The following is a 22,698-nucleotide window of genomic DNA, read 5'->3' as shown; positions in this document are numbered from 1 at the left end:
AAAGATAAGCATCTAGTTTTTAGAATTTGAGATTTAGTTTTTAGAATTTAGATAGAATTTAGATAGTAGAATTTGGAATTTCTGAAGTATTGTAATTTACTTCCTTCGAAATAATAATGATTTCTTTATATCACAGAAAGAATCAGCAACTAAGAAACAACACGAATTTTTGATCTGTTTCACAATATTTGTCAGATAATATCTTATATATCTATGTTATTAAGCTATGGACCATCGCATCAAGAAACTCATTTAAGAGTGGGATTCTACTAAACTTACCCAGCATTTCAAGGTCTCCGAACATTACGTCACGTGAGAAACGCATCTTGGGAAATTCCATCATTGTAAGCAAAACTGCATAAAACGGATTTCTAAAATAAGGAAAAAAGATTTATTACATCGTCAGTAGAATATATATAGTCGTTGTCAAATTTCTGAATATACATAAGCTTTTTTCAGATTTTTTCGAAGTAGAAGGTCTAGTGTCCATAGAAAATTATGTTTATTTTACCCGTTTTTGGAATCAAAAATCGTTATTCGTATAAGGGCACGACAATTTATGATGTTTTGTCCCAGATACTATTTTATTAATTAAAGTTGGTTCTCAATAATCACATAACTAATGAAAACACAACTAATCTCACGCTTTGTTTGATTGTGCATCCAGTGCATCTTGTGGTGTCTGTATTAACTACTGTCTGTACTTGTTTCTTACTTTAATTTACAATTGTATATGCTCTATTCAATCGCGTCGCAATATGGGCAGAATTGAACGCAAAAAAAGGTACAATCGTAATATACAATCGTACAATCGTAATAATTTTATTTGAATATTCGAGTTGAAGAGTATAAAGCACAAGCAAATACTAAAACATTCAGGAAAGGAAGTCTTAGGTAAAATCCGAAACATGTGGTGAAGCAGTTATTATGAGAAAAGAGTCATTCTCTGTGAAAAAAATGACAGTGATCTGACAGAGCAACGCATCGAACTCTTGAGAAATACTCACAAAGTGATGTAAGTAGTACAAGGAAACGCAAATATGTTGTAAAAGTTAAAACTTATTTTATGGACTTGTGTACCTTAAAAAGTACAAATGCCATAAACCTTAACCGCTCCGGTAGAACCAATAGAACAATGGAAGATAAGTTTAAAATAGATATAAAAAAAACGGTGGTATAATGCCTCCAGATCAATGGTCTTGACGATGAATTTGCGGAAAACAATTTCTTCATGCAGAAAATAAATAAAAAAACGTTTCTCCAGTTTAATAAAATGCAGTAGAATTAAGACTTGAACTACAAAGTATTGAAAAGAATTACCTACACCTTTAAACTGAATTCCAAATTTTCGCCGTCCAATGCTAAAATTTGTGCTATGTCTTCCCAAAGTTTGATTTCATCGCTATAGTGTATAACTACCGAAAGGCAAGGGATGATATTCTCGCTGTTTGGAGATTTTTAGAGACGATCATGTTGATAATTAGGTTCGAATTAATGGAGTAATCAGAAAACACGTGTTTCAACAACATTTAAGTGAGAATTGAGATTCCATTCGAATAGTGGATTCAGCATACAAATTTGTTGTTAAACAAAATTAAAGTCACAAATATTCTTCTCAGCAATGAATTAATTATTATTTATGCATAGAATACAGTTGCCACCAACATGTGAAATAGTCTCCACCGTCAATGAATTTTTCACCATCGAACTCTTGCAAAATGAAATTGACAAGTAAGTCTGTAAATAGAAGTCAAGAAAAAATGAAGGTATTTCGAAGGCTTTTCAGGCTTACTAGATTCGAATGACTTCACAAAAAGTGGACCAATTAATCAAAAAAACTACTTGGAATTTCCAAAGCTCGTATCATGACCATCGTTGGTATTTCATTGGAGATATATATAGATTTTAACATAACAACAACATATTAATTGTAATATTATGTTTTACTTAAGCTTATTATATGTTTGGTTGAATTTCGTTGAAGGATATACCCGAAATAGTTTATTAAATATTGTGTTTTTCAACAAAGCATTGTATGAAGTTTGCTTTAGTATTAACCTGTGAAATTGGTCGTCACGTATATTCGGACTAATATTAAAACTCTATATATATATTGCTAGACAATATTATTGACTACGTAGATAGCATCATTTTTATAGCTAAACAACGCTGAATTTAACCCTTAACAGAAACACCGGTCTCACAAGCCTGTGGTAATTTTTAAATTTTCAGATTCGCAACACTGTTAAGCCAACAATCACCTCCACCATTCTACCGTACCAGTAAACCCTTACACACAACTCTGTATCGTTGGTTGTCAGTTTAGAGTTAACAGGCTTGTTTATCGTGCGCTTTTGTAAACAACTACCGTTCTGAAAGACTAGATGTTTCTGATTACGTGTGTTTTAACTCCGGCCTAAAATACCGTATGTTTCGGCTAACATTAACATTTTTGGATGCTGAAGTCTGTCGTTGGGACATGATTTTAGTGGTTTGCTCATTTGAAACATTTCTAAAATCATTTTACATTGGATAGGCTTTCAGCTGGTGAGTCTAATAGAAGAACTTCCACAATTGTGTCTAGCACAGATTTTGAACAACGAATCAAAAAGCTAGTGTGGCAAGATACTGTATCAGAGAACGAATCTGAAGGCTTGGACGATTTTGATGATTCAGGCAATGTCCCTGACTGTTATTCCGGAAGAACCAGAAAAAATTGGTGGAAATACAGTCGATCAAGAAGATAATACAAGTGACGCAGATGAGAATGACCTTTTAGAAGCAGAAACCTCAGTCTTCTCCATAGAAGTTGTTTCTGATACGAGTAATGATCGGGGTTTCTACGGTCGAAATAAGTTGAAGTGGGAAAGTAAAGAATCATCAAGAGCAACAAGGACACCAAATCATAATCTTATAAAAGACCGACCTTTGCAAGCACTGATTGTAAAAAGCCAAAGGATGGGAAACCCGAGCGCCAGTGAGATATGGGGGACTCTGTTTGATGAAAACATGCTTCAAGAAATAGTACTTCGTACAAACGAAAATCTGAAATCAGTTAGGTCCATGGTCAAATTTAAGTACAATCCTTCAAACTACAGAAATATATATTCTGTTGAAATTAAGGCGTTGATTGGTTTGCTAATGTTACCACCTATTTTAAAATCTGGTCACGAAGACATGTACTCGTTTTTCTCTAGTGATTCTACAGGATAACCTGTTTTTAGAGCTACAATGTCGGTAAAATATTCGAGATTCAACTAATGTGTCTACGATTTCACGATTCATCAAGCCGGGACGAGAGAAAGAAAACTGATCGTGTTTCCGCAATATCCTACATTACTGAGAAATTTATCTCTAATTCCCAAGTAATGTATTGTCTCAATTCCAACGTAACAGTAGACGAAATGCTGGTAGGATTTCGAGGAAAGTGCGCTTTCAAGGTGTACATGCTCAAAAAACCTTCCAAGTATGAAATAAAAATCATGTGTATGACTGACTTTTACAGCTTGTACCTTTTTAACGCATATATATGACCGAATGAGAGTCACCGAATAGGACTTTCAAAACAAAACCATAAATTGCTGAAGCGTACTCAAGTATTTTTACGCTTGTGCAGACCAATTGAAGATTCTAATCGCAAAGTTACAGCAGACAATTGGTTTAGCTCTGTTGAACTAGTCGAAACACTTAAAGAGATATATCTCACTTTTGTTGGGACTCTTAAAGAAAAAAACAAATGAGAGATCCCACCAGAATTTCTACCTCAGAAATTAAGACCTGTAGGTTCAGCACAGTATGGTTTTTCAAGTGACACAACTCTTGTCTCAGTTGTTCCTAAAAATAAAACAGGGCTGTTTTGCCTTTATCGTCCACGCATCACGGCATCGAAATGGATCCTTTCAAAAGGAAACCAGAAATAGTGTGTTATTACAACAGTACAAAATCTCGTGTAGATTTACTGGACTTCAAATGTTCGTTATACTCTGCCAAAAGGAGAACCAGACGATGGCCATTAGCAGTATTTTATGCTATCACCAATATCAGCAGTGTAAATTCCTTTATTCTCTATTTGTGCTACAGCCAAAAACCTATTACTACTCGATTTCACTTTTGTCAAAGGTTTGGCTCAGTCGTTATTGAACCACATCTCAGAAGACGATTGGGAGTTCAGAAACTTCCCATGGAAATCAGAGAACTAATTTGCCACTGTCTACCACCTGAGGACGACATTACCGCTGCTGCGACTGGAGTTCCTAACAATAAGATGGTAAAAAGGAAAACGTGCTCCAAGTGTCCGTCTTCCGGAGGAAGAAAAATAGTGTACAAATGCATTAAGTGCAACAGCCCAATTTGTCTTGAATGCAATTGAAAAGTGTACATCACATGTGTGGAAAACCACTAGACAAACGAATCACATAAATTGAAGAAGATTCTAAAAGTGGAAACAGTTTCAAGCATTGCATTTTGCTTAATTTAAGGTAATGTTTATGAGAACAATTTTCAAATGAGAAGCATGTTATGAAAACCATGTTCATTTTACATATTTTTCACCTGATAAATCCTAATGTATTCACTTATGAATTGTTTATATTAAGAATGTATACCTTGTTTTTCAGTAGTTGTGGAATATTTAAGCGTTACAATATTAGTTGTAAAGTTAACGGCTAAGATTTTTTACACGGTCTCAAAGACCAGATGTTTTTGCATATGTAGTATTTAATAATGTTTCTGGTTAAGGGTTAATGAACATCATTCTATGATACAGTTGAACATTTGTGACAAAGGTGTAAGACAATTAAAGTGGAAGTCTAAACTTACAGATGTTGGTGTGATATTCTCATTTCGCTGAATATTTCTTTAAGTTAGGTTTCAAAAGATTCCAAAAATTTATTAGTACAAAACAAATGCTTGAAACTGGTGCATTAGGATGGTTTCCAAGGCAAAAAATAAGAAGATAATGCTATTAGTTAATTTTATTGTCCTTAATATTGGCAAGTGTTGAATCTACAGATTCTAGAGATTAACTTCACAGCTTATATTTCACTGTTTAACGTGATTTATTGGTTTCGAATATACTACAGAACTCAAACATTAGGAAATTTTATTGCTCTTCACATTAGTCAAAATATTATCCACTGCGAAAAATGTGGAACAAGATTACAACAGCCATGACCCGAAAAGCCTGCAAGAAAGTTGCAACCTTTGCTGGTGCCATCTTAATATGACACTAAGATAGTATAAAACCTTAAGTAAAATCATCTTCTGTTCTATTATGGTTTGACAATTGTTTAGTAGAACTATGTGAGGTATTCTCGTATGAAATTTGATATAAATTATTGCTGAAGTTTTTAGTTTATTGTCTTAGTTAATTAGAAAGCGATAAGTGTCTTCCAAAGTTTAAAACGAACAGTAAAAATAGGATCAAAGTACAAAAAATGTTCGATATCACCTCAACACATACGTCGTACAATGTAGTTCGGCGACATCTGTACAAGAACATCGGAATCAAACTGTGGTACAATAAACAGTCGAATTTAAGACTGCCCAAAGGCAAAGTGTATCTGACATTCAATTTGTATACAAAACTCTAACTATTCAACAGTTATTCTACAAGAACAAGAACATTTGTAAAATAATACTAACTTGTTGTCAGAATGACGATTCGTCTTCTTGGCGTGCGCTTGATACTGCCAAGATGTATTCCAGTTTCTGTTCCAGTTTCATTGTAGTGTTTTAGATGTTTTTCAACATTGTGTCTTAATTTAAAATGTTTGAATAACAGCTTTAATATTCTCATGTTGGTATTGGTCGAGCCAAACAACTAGTTATTTAAAACAATCAATTTAATATTCTAAGGTTTCTACAAAACACAACTGTTTACAGTTATAACTCTTTGACTCTAAAATCAAGTTTTGTTCGCATGGCGTAACTACTCTTGTAGGTAGCTCAGATCTCTTGAATACTAACATAACATTGCTCTTTGTTCAATTCTCATAAGAAAACCAGAGTATTGCATATAACCAGATTTTTATCCCAGTGCTGAAACGAATACCTTAAAGATAAAATAACGCAAACCCCAAAGTTTGTATATGGTAACTTGCCCACCGGAAAATGATATATAGATGAGAAAAAACATAAAAACTGAAAAATATAACATGCGCTAAAAAATTGTGGTTGAGTAAATAAGTCAGTCTCCACCCAATAGATCGCTCTTGGAACATAGCCAGCACATTAGCAGTTAAAGCGTCTGAATATCACTAACTTTTAACTTCCAAAAATTTCGTCGAGAGTTATTGTATTTAGGCGCCGCTGGACTTGAACATCCTATACCATATTAAAAGCTGGGAGAGTGTAGATCTCTTCTTCGTTTTATATTTCGTTTCTTCTTTTTCTATTTAACTTATCTTTGCGATAAACTTCAATTTACTTTATATAAAATGAACGCCAATCGCATTCCCAAAGGAGTCTATGATAGGCCTCAATATTCAGTGGGTAAAAACGCATGTGGACAACTCGAACGAAAAAAAAAAGAGCAAAGAAAATTATTTCAAGTAACCAAAGTGAAAGTGTAATTTACGTTAATTTACTGCGTTCATCTTTATAGAACAGTGTTTCCATAATTACTTATTTAGAATGACCATGTTGCGAAATGAAATCCAATTTATATCTTTACAGAAGTGGAAATAGTGAGAGCTTAACGCAGATATCCAAATATGTCGGAATCAAAATAAAGTTTAGAAATCTACTACTATATAATTTGGATAAACCGGAATAATGCACTAAGAAGATATCTAGATTATGAATTAACAACAATGTAATATGTCAAAATTAGAGTGAAACAGTTAGTGACAAGGAATTAGTAATTTACTGGAACTGTGATTTACTAAATTGTATTCATAAATAAACCAACTTCTTGAAAAATAAATAGTTTGTCTAAAGATATATATATCGACAACACAGCGGAACAGTTTCTTATATATACGCATACATTGTTTTGAAATACTTCTGGAAGAATATGGAAAAAATGCAATATATTTAATCGTATGGCACATTTTACTGAGAACTAAAGTTCAGAATATTTGTATTACATATCTTTTTTTAAGGTGCAACTTTACGCAATGTTATTATAAATTTCATGAAATTTTCTCTGACAAGTGAAGCCATAAGAAAATATTTTTCTTTCTTTCTGTAACCATTGACTACTTTGAAAATCACTTGACACTACCAATCTTATGTGAAATATTACTGAAACCATATTACTTTTTACTTCCGTTGTGGATGCAGGTATTTCGATTTTGAAAAATACTAATGTGTTTATTTCGAAGTATAATGTATATTTTTAACTTGAATATGTCGAACTATTTAATGCAAATAAAAATTCAAGCTGGAAAAGTTATTGTTTATTTCCTAAATTGATTTGTAGACGAACGTATCCAGCAAGTAATGGTAGTTTTAAGATTTTAACTTATTTGTGTATTTGTGTATATATGTACATATATGTATATATATGTTTATTTGTGTATATATGTTAGGTTGATGTGGTTTTGTGGATTTACTCCGTTTTGGTTATAAAGAATATTTCAATAGCGAATGATTATATATATAATATATAAAATATATATATGTATGGGAGTGTAATCAATACCCACCTTAGGCAAGCACAGGAAACAGTATCAATCGAACTTATGAAGTAATATCTAATTATTGTTACTCATCTAAACATGATCTAGATATATACATATATTCAGGGCTGTATAGCACAGAAGAAGAAAGAGTAATCGTTGAAACGGCTACTAGTTAAAATAATAGTGAAGTAATTTAATTGCAGAATTACGTCGTAAATGTTTCTGTCAAGGTTATTTTTATGTGGATAAGTTAGATACTGTTTCTTTCTTCTCTTTTCTTTTATCTTCTTCTTCCTTTTTCTTCTTTCCCTTCTTTCATTCTTTCCTAGTCTAACGGCCATACTCATATCATCTTATTCTAAAGACATTTCTCTGGAATATGCAAGACTGGATTTGTTTCGTTTCTTCGGTGAAGTGTCGCCTTATTCAACACAAGGTTAGTATTTGCTATTTTTTTCGGAGATCGTTGCAATGCAGACGACATGGGAGATGGAGGTAGAACACTAAATTCAAATCTATCTCATCCGATCTTATATTTAGAATCTAACATTCACAATCTAAAAACACTACTGCACTTTGTTTCCCAATCACACAGCATAATAGGAAAGAAATATCCTTTGTTTTCCTACCTGCTTTCAAACTTTCAAGAAAAAAAAGGCTTATTTTCTGTGAAACATAGAATCTACTCAATTCTGGTAGTTTCATATTAAATTATTTCAATGATTTTACATTAAGAAAAAAATGTAACATAGCGTACTTTCACGTACCTCTTTGATTTTCCATATAGGGCACATGACAACAAAGATGATAACGACTATAATACATCTACTTGTTTCAGGTCAGGATGTGAAAGTTTTTGAACACAAATTGTTGTCCTGAATTCACTTTGGGGTTCATTTAAACACATCTTAATTAATCTTACTAAATTTTTTTGGTATCCCAAAATTTTGTATGAATGTTGTACAAGGTTCCCTCCTAACCGAGTCATGGGCCTTTATGGAATTGATAAATAATTGACGTGCCAAAGCAGCGTATTTCCTCTTTGTTTCGAGTATTTGTCGAACAATAAAAATCCGGTTGATAATTGAACGATTTGGTCTAAATAAGCACTGAAAATTTTCAATAATTTAAGATGCGTATGTTGTCCATCTTGCTAATTCCATGTTTGAACGGATTTTGTAGGATGTTGACAAAGGAAATTTGATGTATTCAAGTGGGTGTTGCATATACCGGATGTTAAGATGGTAACTATGCAGAGCTATGTTGTGGTGGGCTAAGGGGTGACTGATATGACTGTGAATTAGTAATACATTTCACATTGTTTAACATATTTGAAGTATATTTGAACCATATTTTGCCAGGTATTTGTATTTGTTTACAGGTCCGGTTTGATTGAAGACCAACGTGTTCTGTGACATCATTGTGATACAGGTCATCATGCTGACGATTGAATAAAGGATGTTCCTTGACGAGTATGTGTTCCGCAATGAAGGGAAGTTTACCTCAGCAGTAGAAGCTGCATTTGCATCAAAGTTCCCAGGAGTGAAGATGCTTAACCCATGTTGCAATGCTGTATGGAATCTCACCACCAAGTTTCGAAAGACTGAAAGCGTTCATAGTGCTTCTAAATCATGTAGCCCATCCATAGCCACGTCCGCAGAGGTGGCGGAGGTTCAAAACGCGATTCTGCAGAGCCCAATGAAATCAGTTAGACGACTAGCTCATCAGGTCCACGTGTCCATGGGTTCCACTCACAATATTCTTCGGAAGTCACTGTCCATGTATCCGTATAAAATTTATATCGTGAATGAACTGAGAGACACCGATCACCCGGCGCGTTTGAACAATAGTAAGGGATCCTTATCAAAACCTTTCTCACGGATGAGGCATGGTCTCACCTCTCCGGTTATGTGAATAGTCAGAATAGTGGTGTGACGAGTATGGAGTTTTATGAAAGTCTTAGTTTTATAAATGTGAGTGAGACAGCCGTGTAAGAAATAAAATTGCAAGCCGAATAGATTGCGGGTACGACCAACTGTTTTGCCTCCATTATCCCTAACATAATTCCTAACATAATCCCTAATAATCCCTAATAATAATTCCTAATAATCCCTAACATTATTACATACAAACTTGTAAACTTGTAACGCTGTCAATGATATAAGCTGGCGTTTCATGAAGACATTCACAAAAGCTTTAGTAGAAAAATTTGCATTTTGATATTTATGTCTTTAAGTTGCACCACCTAACTACTGAGAGAGTAAGGCAAAGAATATCAAGGTTCACAGAATTTCCAGTTTAGGTTTAATCTTACTCCTGATAAAAATACGAATGGCATACTTTAATATATGTTTCAACAATATTTTTAGTAAAAAAGAAATGCCAATTCACTATAACTTGTGGAAGAATTTAACTTTCTCTATGAAAAACTTCTGAAGATGGCAGTCAACATCCATTTCCTATATTCTCACACATATATCTCCCCTATGAACAATGGTAAAAAAGTGACTAACACGGGGAGGGACATCCATCTTGATACTTGAGATACTAAACTGTGATAAAATGTAAAGTAGAACGTCGATATTATTTCATAATTCCGATAATTCAAAGGTGCACTAAATTTTTCCAATTGAACGGTAGTGAAAACTACTCTTATAAATTAAAAAGATTTGCATAGTATTGTCTATAGTGTTTCGATATCACTTTGTAATATAACATATGTCAAATGGAAACATTCTTTTTGCTTTGAAAGCTCAGCAACAAGACATCTTTACTTTAATTTTCCTTTTAGGTTGCAGAAAACGTATAAATAATAACTACTTCTTATGTCTTTGAAAATCAACGTTTAACATTGGCAGGTTTTTATGAAGTAGCTGGCTGATACGTTTGTTTATATTATCATTTATTGTGTATCTGCATTTTATCTTCACTTTATTTTAATAACTTTACGTTTGCCTTCAACTGCTATACATCAATCGTTTTTATAATATAAATGCATGCACAGTAAGAACTCCAATATCTTCAGAATTGTAAAAACTTTATATCTTAACCTGATAAACTTTTTCATATTTTACAATTTACTCTGTCCATAACATTATCTACGGCTTTTTCGTAACCAAACCATGCACTACTCAATCTGGGCTATATCAAAGTGTCATTTCATTACGCTAATGACGTTATAATTTAAATATTTAACTTTATTTTAAGTATAGTGCGAAGAACATACTTACAACTTAGAGCCTAAAGGATCTGTACGAAAATGAAATTCATCACAGGCAGCTAAGCATTTGCAGGATCTTTTCGAAACCTTATCTGCAATAGAGGAAAATGCAAATAATACTGACCACATTTATTTCTACATAAGCAAGCATTTTGTTTCTATTATGACGAGTAATTAACATGAAATAGCAACTTAATAATACTGATACTTGAAAAAAAATAAGTAAACTATCTATAACAAATGAACGAATTATTCAAATGAGAAATAACTCAATTTGAAATAGAATAAGGCTAATTCCACTTATTCAGTTCTCATAAGGCAAACTGCCACTCAAACTTATGATTTAACATTCTTTAATTAATTATTCTTCCTATGAAGTAATTAATAATTGTAATTCCGTATAAACTAGATCACATAATAACGTCATAAAGACAATCTAAATAGCGAAACAAGTATTGACATTCCTTTAAGTAAGCTGTTGAATCCAAATATGACACCAGTCTAATATTCACTATACGAAAAGAAAGCTCCCACAAACAACTCGTGACGGAAATAGGCCAGTCGTAGATTTTGGTATTTGTTCGGTCTCTTGTTTAAAATTGGGAAGGAACATAGCTTTACCCGTTCATGTGGAAATACCATTCTTACAAGCTGCACTTGATCAGCACAGTAACGCAACATCTGTGTTGTAAACTATATTGTGCTACTCTTAATATATACAATCCATCTATAAAGCAGTGTTTGAGTACACACCAGGGAACGTCACATTAACGAGCTGTGAAGACTTTCTTGCAATGGTCCAGACTATTCGTAGTGAAATTCTATTAATTTCCCTAGATATAATTACGAAAACCATTGTATTTAACCAAATATTGTGTAGAGTGAGAAGCAGACGAGAAATTATTTTAATATGGACTCAATGTTTGTGGAATTGTTCTCTAAAAAATAAAAAACTGAATCCACGCACTAGATAAAATACATACCAACGTATGTAGCAAAGCAGATATTAAAACTAGACATAAAGTTTCCGCTTGTGAGAGACGTTACATAATCATTTCAGCTTTAGTGGTTCGAAAATTTAATGAAACATATAATACACGTGAAACCAAATGCGAATTTGTTGAATATCCTCTTTAGGACTGAGCCTATTTAAATAACAAGAGAACGTCGAAGAGTAAAATATCAACTCGTATTTTCCCAGACTACCAACGAACTTGCTTTTGTGGACCATCACTTCCAAACTTTGGTATTCCAAGTATGAGCAGCAACAGTCTGTTCACAAAAGATCGTCAATTGCATATACAACCAAACTTCAAACGGGTTAAACTCACTGGTCAACATAAATGTGTCCAATCACCACACCTCCTATTGAAGTTTTACAGATGGTATGATTCAGAATTAGGAAAAGTAATCACTGCCACAGAAATCTAGCAGTATTTCTCACAAGAAGGATTCCGGAAGCTATACATTATACAGCAGAAGTCAATACATTAGTATGTACAGAGTGCACTACAAAACAGAGTACAATTACCATTCCATACACGTGATGAATTAGTGATAACCATTCCATACAGGTTGATTAATTCCGTTTCCTGACGGACATCATTTTCTTGGGATAAGGGCTATAAGCAACGGTGTGATTTTAAGTACATTAGCGGATGCAGCTCAAGTTGTTGATATAGTTGAATCAATTCGGTTGCCAAATTTCTTAATTAATGAATATATATTATGTGGGCAAGAGACAAACGCAAGCATCGCAACCGCTTCTCCTTAAATTTTAAGCTAATAAACCAAGAATAACGAGACTATGGCTAAGCCCCCAGCAATGGGACCATCAGCATTTATGTTACACTTGTACAGCGATGGACCCTTCTGGATGGTACAGCCATATGGAGACTTACGGCTAAGGTGCTCCACCAACTGAGTCCGAAGCATTTGCCGGGAATTATGAAAACAAATTTGCTGTAAAGGAATGTGGGTGGCATAATCACCAGGAGCTGAAATTTCCCAAACACTTGGGCGAAATTCCCACTACTGTCTACAGCATCATTACTCCAAAATGAAATAAATCTTAGACGTGTAGTTCTTATGGCAAACATATTACTTGATATTTGTCCTATTTCAGACGATAAATTGAAACAAAAAATTGAATTCCAATCCTGTTGCTGTTGGAATGAACACTCTTTCAGTCGTTTGATCTGAAATTACTTTGCAGAGTCTGAATAAATATTCTATCGCTTCAGGAGGGTAGGAAGAGCGGATACCCCCCTCCATCAGTGTGAAAACATACACATTTAACCAAATACTTAGTGAGAGTGAGCCCATTGGTATAGGACGTTTATGATTTCTATCTTTGCTCCCAAGTCATCTTATGTCATAGCTGATGACAATAGAGAACGAGAGATGCAAATATGATGAAAGAGAGATACAGTCACATGAGCAAATTTAGAATTTGAAACAAAATGATCGGAGAGCATCCATATTTTGTCGAAAATTTTTATTTTGTAAGTAGATATGTAAAAGCTCACCCGAGCCTGAGAGCATTCCACTACTAATTGTTCAATTCAAGTGGAGAACTCAGTTGAGAGTATCAGATGATTACAGAGGGGTAGAAATATCATCAGATATGGGAAACAAACAATGAAAAAATTGAACTGCCCTGAGCAAGACTTGGACCTTTTTTTTTATTTTCTTTATTGCAGTAGAGTTACATATAAAACAAAAAGTACAATCAGATTACATGAGTATCAGAGAACAGTTCATTGTTTTCTACTAGTAGAGCAACAGAGATCAGAATGCACGATTACATAGTTGTAAGACGTCCAAAGGTGAGGGCGTTAGTTATCATCTTCAACAAGAGCTACATCGAGGAAATTTGCAAATAGGGTTTTTCTTCTGGTTGGTGGAAAATGTCTATATCTGGTATACAAGTAATCCTGGTATTCGGTGATACGGAGTAACGCAGGAGTAAGGATATAATGAACAGTATTCAATATTAACCACATCACTGAGTTGTGTTTAGCGCTGGGAAAGAGACGGAAAGCAGGAAATAAGACTAGTTCAATGGTAACAGAAGCTGGCACTGTACGGCAAATAGTACTGATCATTCGTTGAAATTTGTCCCAAATATGAACTGTATTACAACAGATTGTTAATCGATGTTCCGAATCATCGACACGATCACACTTGATACAAAGGGCACTGTCACTGGAATGTAAGCGATGTAGTTTAGCACGAGTGTTCACAAGGTCGTTCACCACAGCGTACCAACTCGAGATTGTCGGGCCAATATGGTCAGAGGAAAAGATATTACTCCATACTCTAATCCATTGTCGTGCGGGGTGCTTTTCCTAAAGGCGATGAGGAGGGAGAGAAAGTTGGCGAAGTAAATACTGATACAAGTCCTTCACTGAACTAAACAACGCAGGAGTTGTAGACATATACGCATAGCAACAAATAACATCACTATAATACCAATGAACATCAGGAATATGGCAGATATTAAGTTAAAATGTATATGAAACAGTGTCAAGACAGTAAGAAAGAAGGGTATGGCTGATTCCAGAAAGCTGGTTTTGAGGTTGTGAAAGCCTCGAAGCAGAAACATAGTCCGATTTTTGAGGCCGACGTGGATAAGGTTGAGATCAGCGGCTCTTGGCGAGAGACATGTGAAGGGATACTTAACTCTAAAGAGGTGACCATGCCAAAGAATTCAATTACCAACACTCGGAATGCGTTAAGCAATATCACTGGGCATACGAAGCAGCTGACACACATACCACAATTTTGATAGAGCATAAGTATTGAGAAAGTATATCCGAGACAATAAACGCAACTGGCGTGATCGATGTGACTGGAGAACATGCCGGATCCTGGTTACGAGTAAGTTATAGTTCGCCTGGACTGTTTCAAAAATGGTAGAGGAAAATGTGATGCCCAAGATTTTTAACTGAGGAACAACGATTAGTGATAATTGGATACTCAGAAGAAGCTTGTGTGCCAAGAACCAAAAGCTTAGTTTTCGACTGGTTTATCTGAGCGCCAGATAAGGCGGTGTATTCCATCAAACAGGTATCAAGGGTGCGAATATCACTGGAATCGTGGATGAAAACTGTCACATCATCAGCATAACTTCAGACTCGTAAGGTATGACCATGAAGGGAAAGGCCGGAGAGACGAGCATTAATACTGTAAAGAAGAGGACAAAGAGAAATGGCAAACAAGCTCTTACTCACTGGGCACCCTTTACGCACACTTCGTTTGAGACACTGAGGCTCGGTGAGAAATCCATTGATTTTAAGTTTACTTTGAGCATTGTCGTACAAGATACGAATCCAGCTAATGAACTGCTCCCCGAGACATAAGGAGGAGAGTATACGCCATAAATAATCATGACGGACGCGGTCAAAGGCTTGGTGGAAATCAAGTGACAGAAAGCATGACAGGCAGAAGAGTCTTCAAGGGTAGCAACAACTTCAAGAATGCACTGTAAAAGATGGTAGATCTTCTTGTTTTCTACACACGCATAATGGTGAGAGCCCACTAACTTGGCTTTATGGGGGCTTAAGTGGTTGCTCAAGCAGCGAGCGAGAATCTTGTAGTCAAAGTTCAGCAAGGTGATTGGCCTGTAATGGGAAAAGGTAGTAGGATGTGACTGCTTCGGTAAAAATATAGTCACGCCAGCCGCTTTATACGGGGACCCTGCAGCAGGAGCTAAATGTTCGTTCGCCGTAGCAATTAAGGTATCACGAATAAGTGGAAAGAAGCGTTTGTACCACTCAGCTGGAAGGCCATCATTTCCAGGAGATTTTCCAGACAAAACACAAATAATTGCTGTTTGCACTTCTTGTTTGGTGAATGGAGTTTCCAGTGATTGCGTTCCGCGTGGATTGACTACACATGGGAGGCGATCTGGGAAGGAAGATGGTATATCAGCGGTGTCCGATGTGCAATAAAAACTGGAATAATAGGTGTAAAAAGTCCGCTTAATACCTGCTAAAGTATGATGTTTGTTACCTTCGTCACCCTTGATATTCTGAATATATTTGCGTGTACCTCGTTTATATTCTGCCAAAACATGGTAGAGCGACGGTTCTTCTTGAGGGTCGAGGACTGTAGATTTGCTGCGGATTTTCGTTCCTTCCATTCGATGGCGGCTCAGACACAACAGTTTAGCTTCATACTGCTTCATGAGAAATAACGCACAACTGTTATGGGGAACAGCACTTTTTGCATCAACCAAACAACGATAGTAGAAGTGGAAAAGAGTTTGGTAATAACGCTCCCGCTCAGTACAATACCAGCGACAAAAGCTGGCAACACGTGGTTTGAGATATTGATACCACCAGTCAGTAACAGTCCAAAAATGTCTCTGCTGGGTTAACCACTTCGCCCATTTGGTTGTAAAAGATTGCAAAATTCATTATCCTCAAGAAGAGAAGTATTAAAATGCCAGTAACCAGGCCCTCGTTCAACCTTGACATCAGGTATACGCAGGGTAACAATATAAGCAACATGACCAGAAAATATGGTAGGTACAAATTCAGCGTGAAATATGTTTCCAATCAGCATGGAACACAAATACATGCGGTCGATGCGAGAAGCACTATTACAGCTGGTATAAGTAAAGGCCTGCCGATGTGGAGAAGTAGACAGCCAGCTATCTTGGAGATGAAAACCTTGTGTTAGCTCCTGCAAGGTCGGACTATAATTAAACCCGGGAGACTGGTCTCCAGGATTTAAAACACAGTTAAAATCATTAGCAAGACGAAACATATCATTGTTGGGGAGAATACAGGAAGCCACACCTGAGGCAAAGAAATTGTTACGATCCACACGTGCCTGAGAGCCACTAGGAGCATACAGATTGAGAAGGTGAATATTACCAAGCATACCACTGACAATACGGCCAGTTGGGTGTAGTAATATAGGGGAGAAATGAACATAATGCTGAGCAACAATTGCCGTTCCAGTGCCAGTGACAGTAAAATTATTGTAAACAGTAAAATTAGGATCATGGTCTAACACTTCCAACCCAACTTCTTGCAATAACGCGATATCAATGTGACCTTCTAGTAAAAAGTCACGCAGCGATAATAGCTTGGTACTACTATGAAAATTATTAACATTACTATTAGCAATCTTCAAGATCATTGAAAAGAGAAGGAAACATACATAGAAACGAGAGGTGTGCATGACATACACGCTCACATCGCAGAAGTTTCAAGTAGGCACTACAAACAAGGGCGGAGCACATATATTGAAGAAAGGAAACCAGTAACACGTTTGTCACAATTCGCACTGAGCGCCAACATTCCAACACACACACATACAAAGCAAATACCATTATCAAGACATATGTCAATGGAAAGCATGAAAACCTATAAATATTACCGCATCAAACTTATTCTGCGAGGAATCATCTGGTTGAAAGTCAACAGCAGCAGTGACAATTGGAATGTCAACGTCAGGATGGATGTCAGCCTCTTCTTTATTTTTCTTAAACAGCTTCTCACTGAGGTCCTGGCGCCTCGAACGTTTAATTCGAGACAATTTGCCAGTACCAGAAGCAGAAGTAGGGGAAGGTTACACTAGGGCACACGACTGGAGGTTCCGCAACTAGAGGAGAAGGTCCAGTAGCAACAATGGAAGGTGAAAAATCTCTATCACCATCGACACTCTCTGGGTTGCCAGATCCGAGCACGCAGGGACCCACAGGGATCACTGGCGCCATAGAGCTGGTAGAAACTGGCAAAACATTCACAGAAGGGAGAGTTCTTTACTGAACCCAATATCACTAGTCGTCATTCCTGTGCTGATTGAAGCACAAGGAGTCGCAGTGGCCAATCGGACGTCGGGAGTTGACGCTGCGGTAGCACAAATATGCAGAGAATCAGTGACGACCAAAGATGAAAAGCATGAGGAAACTACCGGTGGATGATCATCGACATATATTGATAAGCTGAGATTTGAGACAGACGGAGCTTGAGAGGCATCATTCAAAGGGACGGCAACAGAGGGGAGAGGTGGTAGTCGCTATCCAGAAGACGAGGTGCATGCGGCTCATGTAGATTATCTGTCGGTTGAGGAACATTAATGTCCATGGAGATCTAATGAGACTGAGATGCCTCAGAGGGCGATAGGTTGGGAACCCGAGCCTGAGACGTCACCGGTAGGCTGGAGAATTGAGGAACAAAAAAATTCACTGCAGCATCGAAACTAGAAGCAGAAGGGGCCACTTTATCCGCATAACTAGTAGAACTGCGAGGTGCGTTATTGGGACGTTGGGAAAATTCGAATGTATATGCTGGGTACTGTGACACTGTATGCAAGTTTTCTCCTGTCCTGGATAAGTGACCCAGTAACGGTGCTGTTGAATCAGTACGAATTATAGAATTGATTTATTTAATTCCATTCGTAATAATTTCCTCCGAGTTCAAATTTGGTAAACATGGTTACTAGAATATAGTTCATCATGAATATTATAAATAGTACCATACTGACTCATAACATCCTTAATGGTGTCATTGGAGAGCTCCATAGGAATTACATGTAAGCGCACAGTAACAGCCTGAGTATCAGCCCAAGAAATCCGTATATCGTATGTACCTGAGGGATCAGCAAATTGAAGTACGCCATTAATGTCATTCAAAACTCTTTCACATAACGCAAGAGATGAAAGTTTGTTGAACACACACTTACGGTAAATATCCAGTTCAAGACTCAAACCTTGTTCAACAGGGAAGGCAAAATGATCATAGAAGCATTCATGAATTATCAGAGAGGTAGGCCGCTGGCTAACCACTCCGAAATCAAATTTCAATGTATTCACTCGATGTATATTGAAAATATTTGCAGTCACAAACCAGGAAAAAACACCAAAACGTTAACCGGAAGATCCACACAATTACAGTGAATAACACGAAAAAAAAAGAAAAAAGCTGCACTTAATGGGTGAGTTTGACTCACGGCACACAAAACATGTGTAGCAGCAGAGAGCACAGGGAACGTGTTTACTCGACAACGGTCACAGCGCCAATGCTATCGAAACAAGTGAAAATTCAAACTCATTATTATGAAGCATCGGCTCTACTCAGTCATCCACGGAGCCACACAGAAAGGAAGGTAGTCATAAGTCAGTACAGCCATACGTTAGGTTATTTACGAAACGTTTATTTCTAAGGGGAAAAGCTAAGCAAATTCCCCGTGTCTTGTTTTTCCTTCCCTGACACTAACTTAATTACTGTTGTTCCAGCCTGGGAAGAATATTATCCACCCCTCCATAAACGTTCCTAACAAGTTTTATACATTTATATATAGCAGCAGAAAACATTTATCCATGTCTGTTCTGCACAATTATACTTACACAAAACAATTACTTCCAATTCTATTAATTCCAGTTTTAATAAAACAGAAATACTGGATATAAAATTCTATATCTCGCCAATACTCTTGCAGAAAATATCCAAATTCAATTTTTCTATTTGGAACAGGGGGAGCATACACGCAAGTTGCGCCCATGAGATTTGTTTTGCGGAGGAGGGGACAGAAATTTACACTGAAAATGCCAAAATTGCCCGTTTAATTATAACATAATATTATTTTTAAGAACGCCAAATGCGAAGGAGAACGAATGTATTCTCTTTGGTTTGAAGGAATAAAATTATGGCTGAACGTAGAAGTGAAAAGGGACTGATGATGTTTAGGAAGAATGCGTGCTACCAAGCAGTGGCGTAACCAGCACGTCTGGAACCTCCGGACATTTTGACACGTTGTTAAAATAAGGTCAAGGGTAGAACCATTCCGAAGAGACCTAGCGATCGAGATCGAGGTGTCACTCTCGATACTGGCCCAAAAACATTGATTAAAATGGGTATGCACCTGCGGAATATGTATGCTACATTGTGACCTAGAGCTCGACCGCGAGGGTGAATCAGTTTTCGCGATGATAAACAACGGAGTAGGTTTTTACATCGATGTTCAGCGGAAACATCGCTGTGGCTCATGTTCTCTTTGGCTCTCCTTGAAGCGCTGCAAGGAATAAAGTCTTCATTTGTTTAAAATTTCGTCTGCAGAGGATTCTGTATGTCTATGCTTGAGAGGTTTTGCTGCACTATTAAATGTGATTATGAAAGACATATTAATAGAACTAGTGAGGGATATTCCAGCAATATGGGATAAGAAACACTAAAACATCAGGATAGATATGTTAAAATAGAGAATGAAAGAGAATAGCAACTGAAATGTGAATGTTGTTTAAGTTATTCATATTTATTTGAGAATTATACTGTAGCTTACTAGAAAAAAAAGAAGCTACTGTTAATTATATATATGTTTAAAAACTCCACTTCTTTCTCCCAATTCCGAGGTTAATAAATAAGGGTTTCTTGTAAATTCGTTACTGATATAAGGTAAAGAAATACCTGTGAAGACTGGCACATATCAATAGGGAGAAAATGTCGTACAATGGAATTGCAGTGACGAAACTTCATTTGCTACATTTAATACCGCCTCCAAACCGAAACCTCAACACATACCTGCTTTTTTCAAGCACCTGGAGGAATGGCCACCCCTGGCCCAGGAGGGGAGCTTCAACTTTTAAGTTGCCAAGAGCTAGCCAAGAGTCTAAGTTCTTTCCCATCCAGAAAATCAGTAAACAAACAATGGTTTCTACTTAGTTAGTTAATTTTTAGTTTTAAGAACCTTGTCTTTAAAACTACTACCAAGTAATCAGACATAAAGCATAGCTAATATTCAGAAATGTCCGAAACATGTGATAGTTGTGAAACATTAGAGAGAGAAAGAGAGATAATTAGATCTGCACAGAATAGTATCCTTCGGTTATAATTTTAAACAAAGGAACACTTTCCGTTAGGTTTCTTAGATGAGTGGTGAGCGTACTGAAATTCTACATAGAGAGTCACGTGTTCGGGTCCAGGCAAACGACATTGTTCTTTAGCCTCATTTGTTTTGAGCATTGCACAAGTACTGTTACGACTTATATATAGTCTCAGGGAGTTTCAGCCGAATTTATTTTAAAAATATAAGACTCCTTATTATATGTTTTTCTTCTACTTGCAATTTGGTTTCAAAACTTGCAACGTTAATTTCACTCATTGTTCTACGTAAGATTATGATGAAATTTTGCACACCGAGAGCACTTGGGTGGTACTAAAATATTTGATTCTTACTGTGATAAGTTTAAATATAGTGCAGAAACGTAACTAAGAAAAAAAGTTTGTTAGCTCGTACGATACAACATAGACTCTGGAAGAATATCATACAAATTTAGCATACGTATATATTACCAATGGAAAAAAATCTGCAGGGGTAAGACTAAAATTCTCTAGGAGCAGGGGATAACCAAATGAAGGGTTCGGGGTGTGTGGACCTCAAACTTTGTAAAAATATTTATAAGAATTGATGAAGTGTTTTGTTGCACTTTCTGTCCTGATAACAAATAGATCTGAGATAAATAGATCCACAAGAATACCGAGAGTCCACGTTTCCAACAAATACCTCAAAACGCCAATTCGGTATTTAATTAATATTGTAATCAATAACAAGGATCTGTGAAGCAACAACACTTGAATAGCTTAGACCTGCCTACGAAATTAGTATAAATGAAGGGGAAAAAGTGGGACCATGCCTTCTCACAGCGGGGGCAAGGGGTTGGAGTTGCCCCACTCTGGATTTGCAAAACAATTTCTTTCCTTTCCAGATACGTGTGAAAATACATTAGATTTACTTACATTCTATACTAGTATTGAAGTATTTACTGTAGTTATGCAATGTGCGTAAATAATAACTGAGGTCGCTAGTTCGATCCCATCACGCACCAAGTGGTCTCTGTAGTAGACAAACACTGTGCGGTGGGCTTCCTTAGACTTCTCCTGTTTCATACCACATTTTTTATTCCACCATTTCATTATTTTCATCATTAATGTCTTCCTTACCCTACTCGGCATAATCATGGGACGAAAACTTGCAAGATTTCATTATACTTTAAATATTATGTGATTCAAGGTCTTTGTATTCGCAACTTAGGTTACGTCAAGTTTCTTAAGGACAGCTTTCAGTGACCATGCTTCCTAATCCATGCCTCCATTGAGTTTCATGTGGCAGAAATGTGGATCACAGTAAAACCAAGTGAAATTTCACCACTCATTTGCAAAATGATAAAATAATAGAAAGAAACACAGACGTGGGACTGCTGCGTGGAAAGCATGGAGTTTTCCAATACTCTACTACGACACTCTGTGATACATTCAATTTATATTCGTTTTAATTTGATAAAAATAGCGTACTACTTTTCCACAAACATCACACGACTTGTAGCCTCCAAATTTCAATATACGTAGAAACGTATCATATCTTTCCTCACGAACGTCAATAATATCAGAAACGTCTGACGATTAGGAAAAAAAGCAGAAAAACCCATACCCAGAATCGAACAAAGCACCTTCGGAACTGGAGACAGCCACTCTAACGACACGACTACGAAACAACTACGTTGTAGTTTTATTCAACTATTTCCAGCAACTATTTCCAACCACAAAATTATCTATTACACGTAACAAACAGCGAGGGATCATTTTGTTTTTGGACACTTACGTACATAACATGTAATGTAATCACCTTGTTAGCAATTTTAGGTTAGCTATTTTATCATACTATACACTCGTTCTCTTAAAACACTTTAAATTGTGCTACGAGAGGAAAAAAACGAAACGGTAGTAATGAGACAGAATTGTCATAAATCACAATGTAAAATCACAATGAAAAAGCTTCGTAAGTTTAAATATAGCAAAGAAACGTCCCGCATCTTAATTCAACACCTATATAGTGTAGTGG

This window comes from Thermobia domestica, chromosome 1 (assembly GCF_964235325.1).
Source record: "Thermobia domestica chromosome 1, izTheDome1.hap1.1, whole genome shotgun sequence".
NCBI lineage: Eukaryota > Metazoa > Arthropoda > Insecta > Zygentoma > Lepismatidae > Thermobia > Thermobia domestica.
This window is presented reverse-complemented; position numbering follows the sequence as displayed.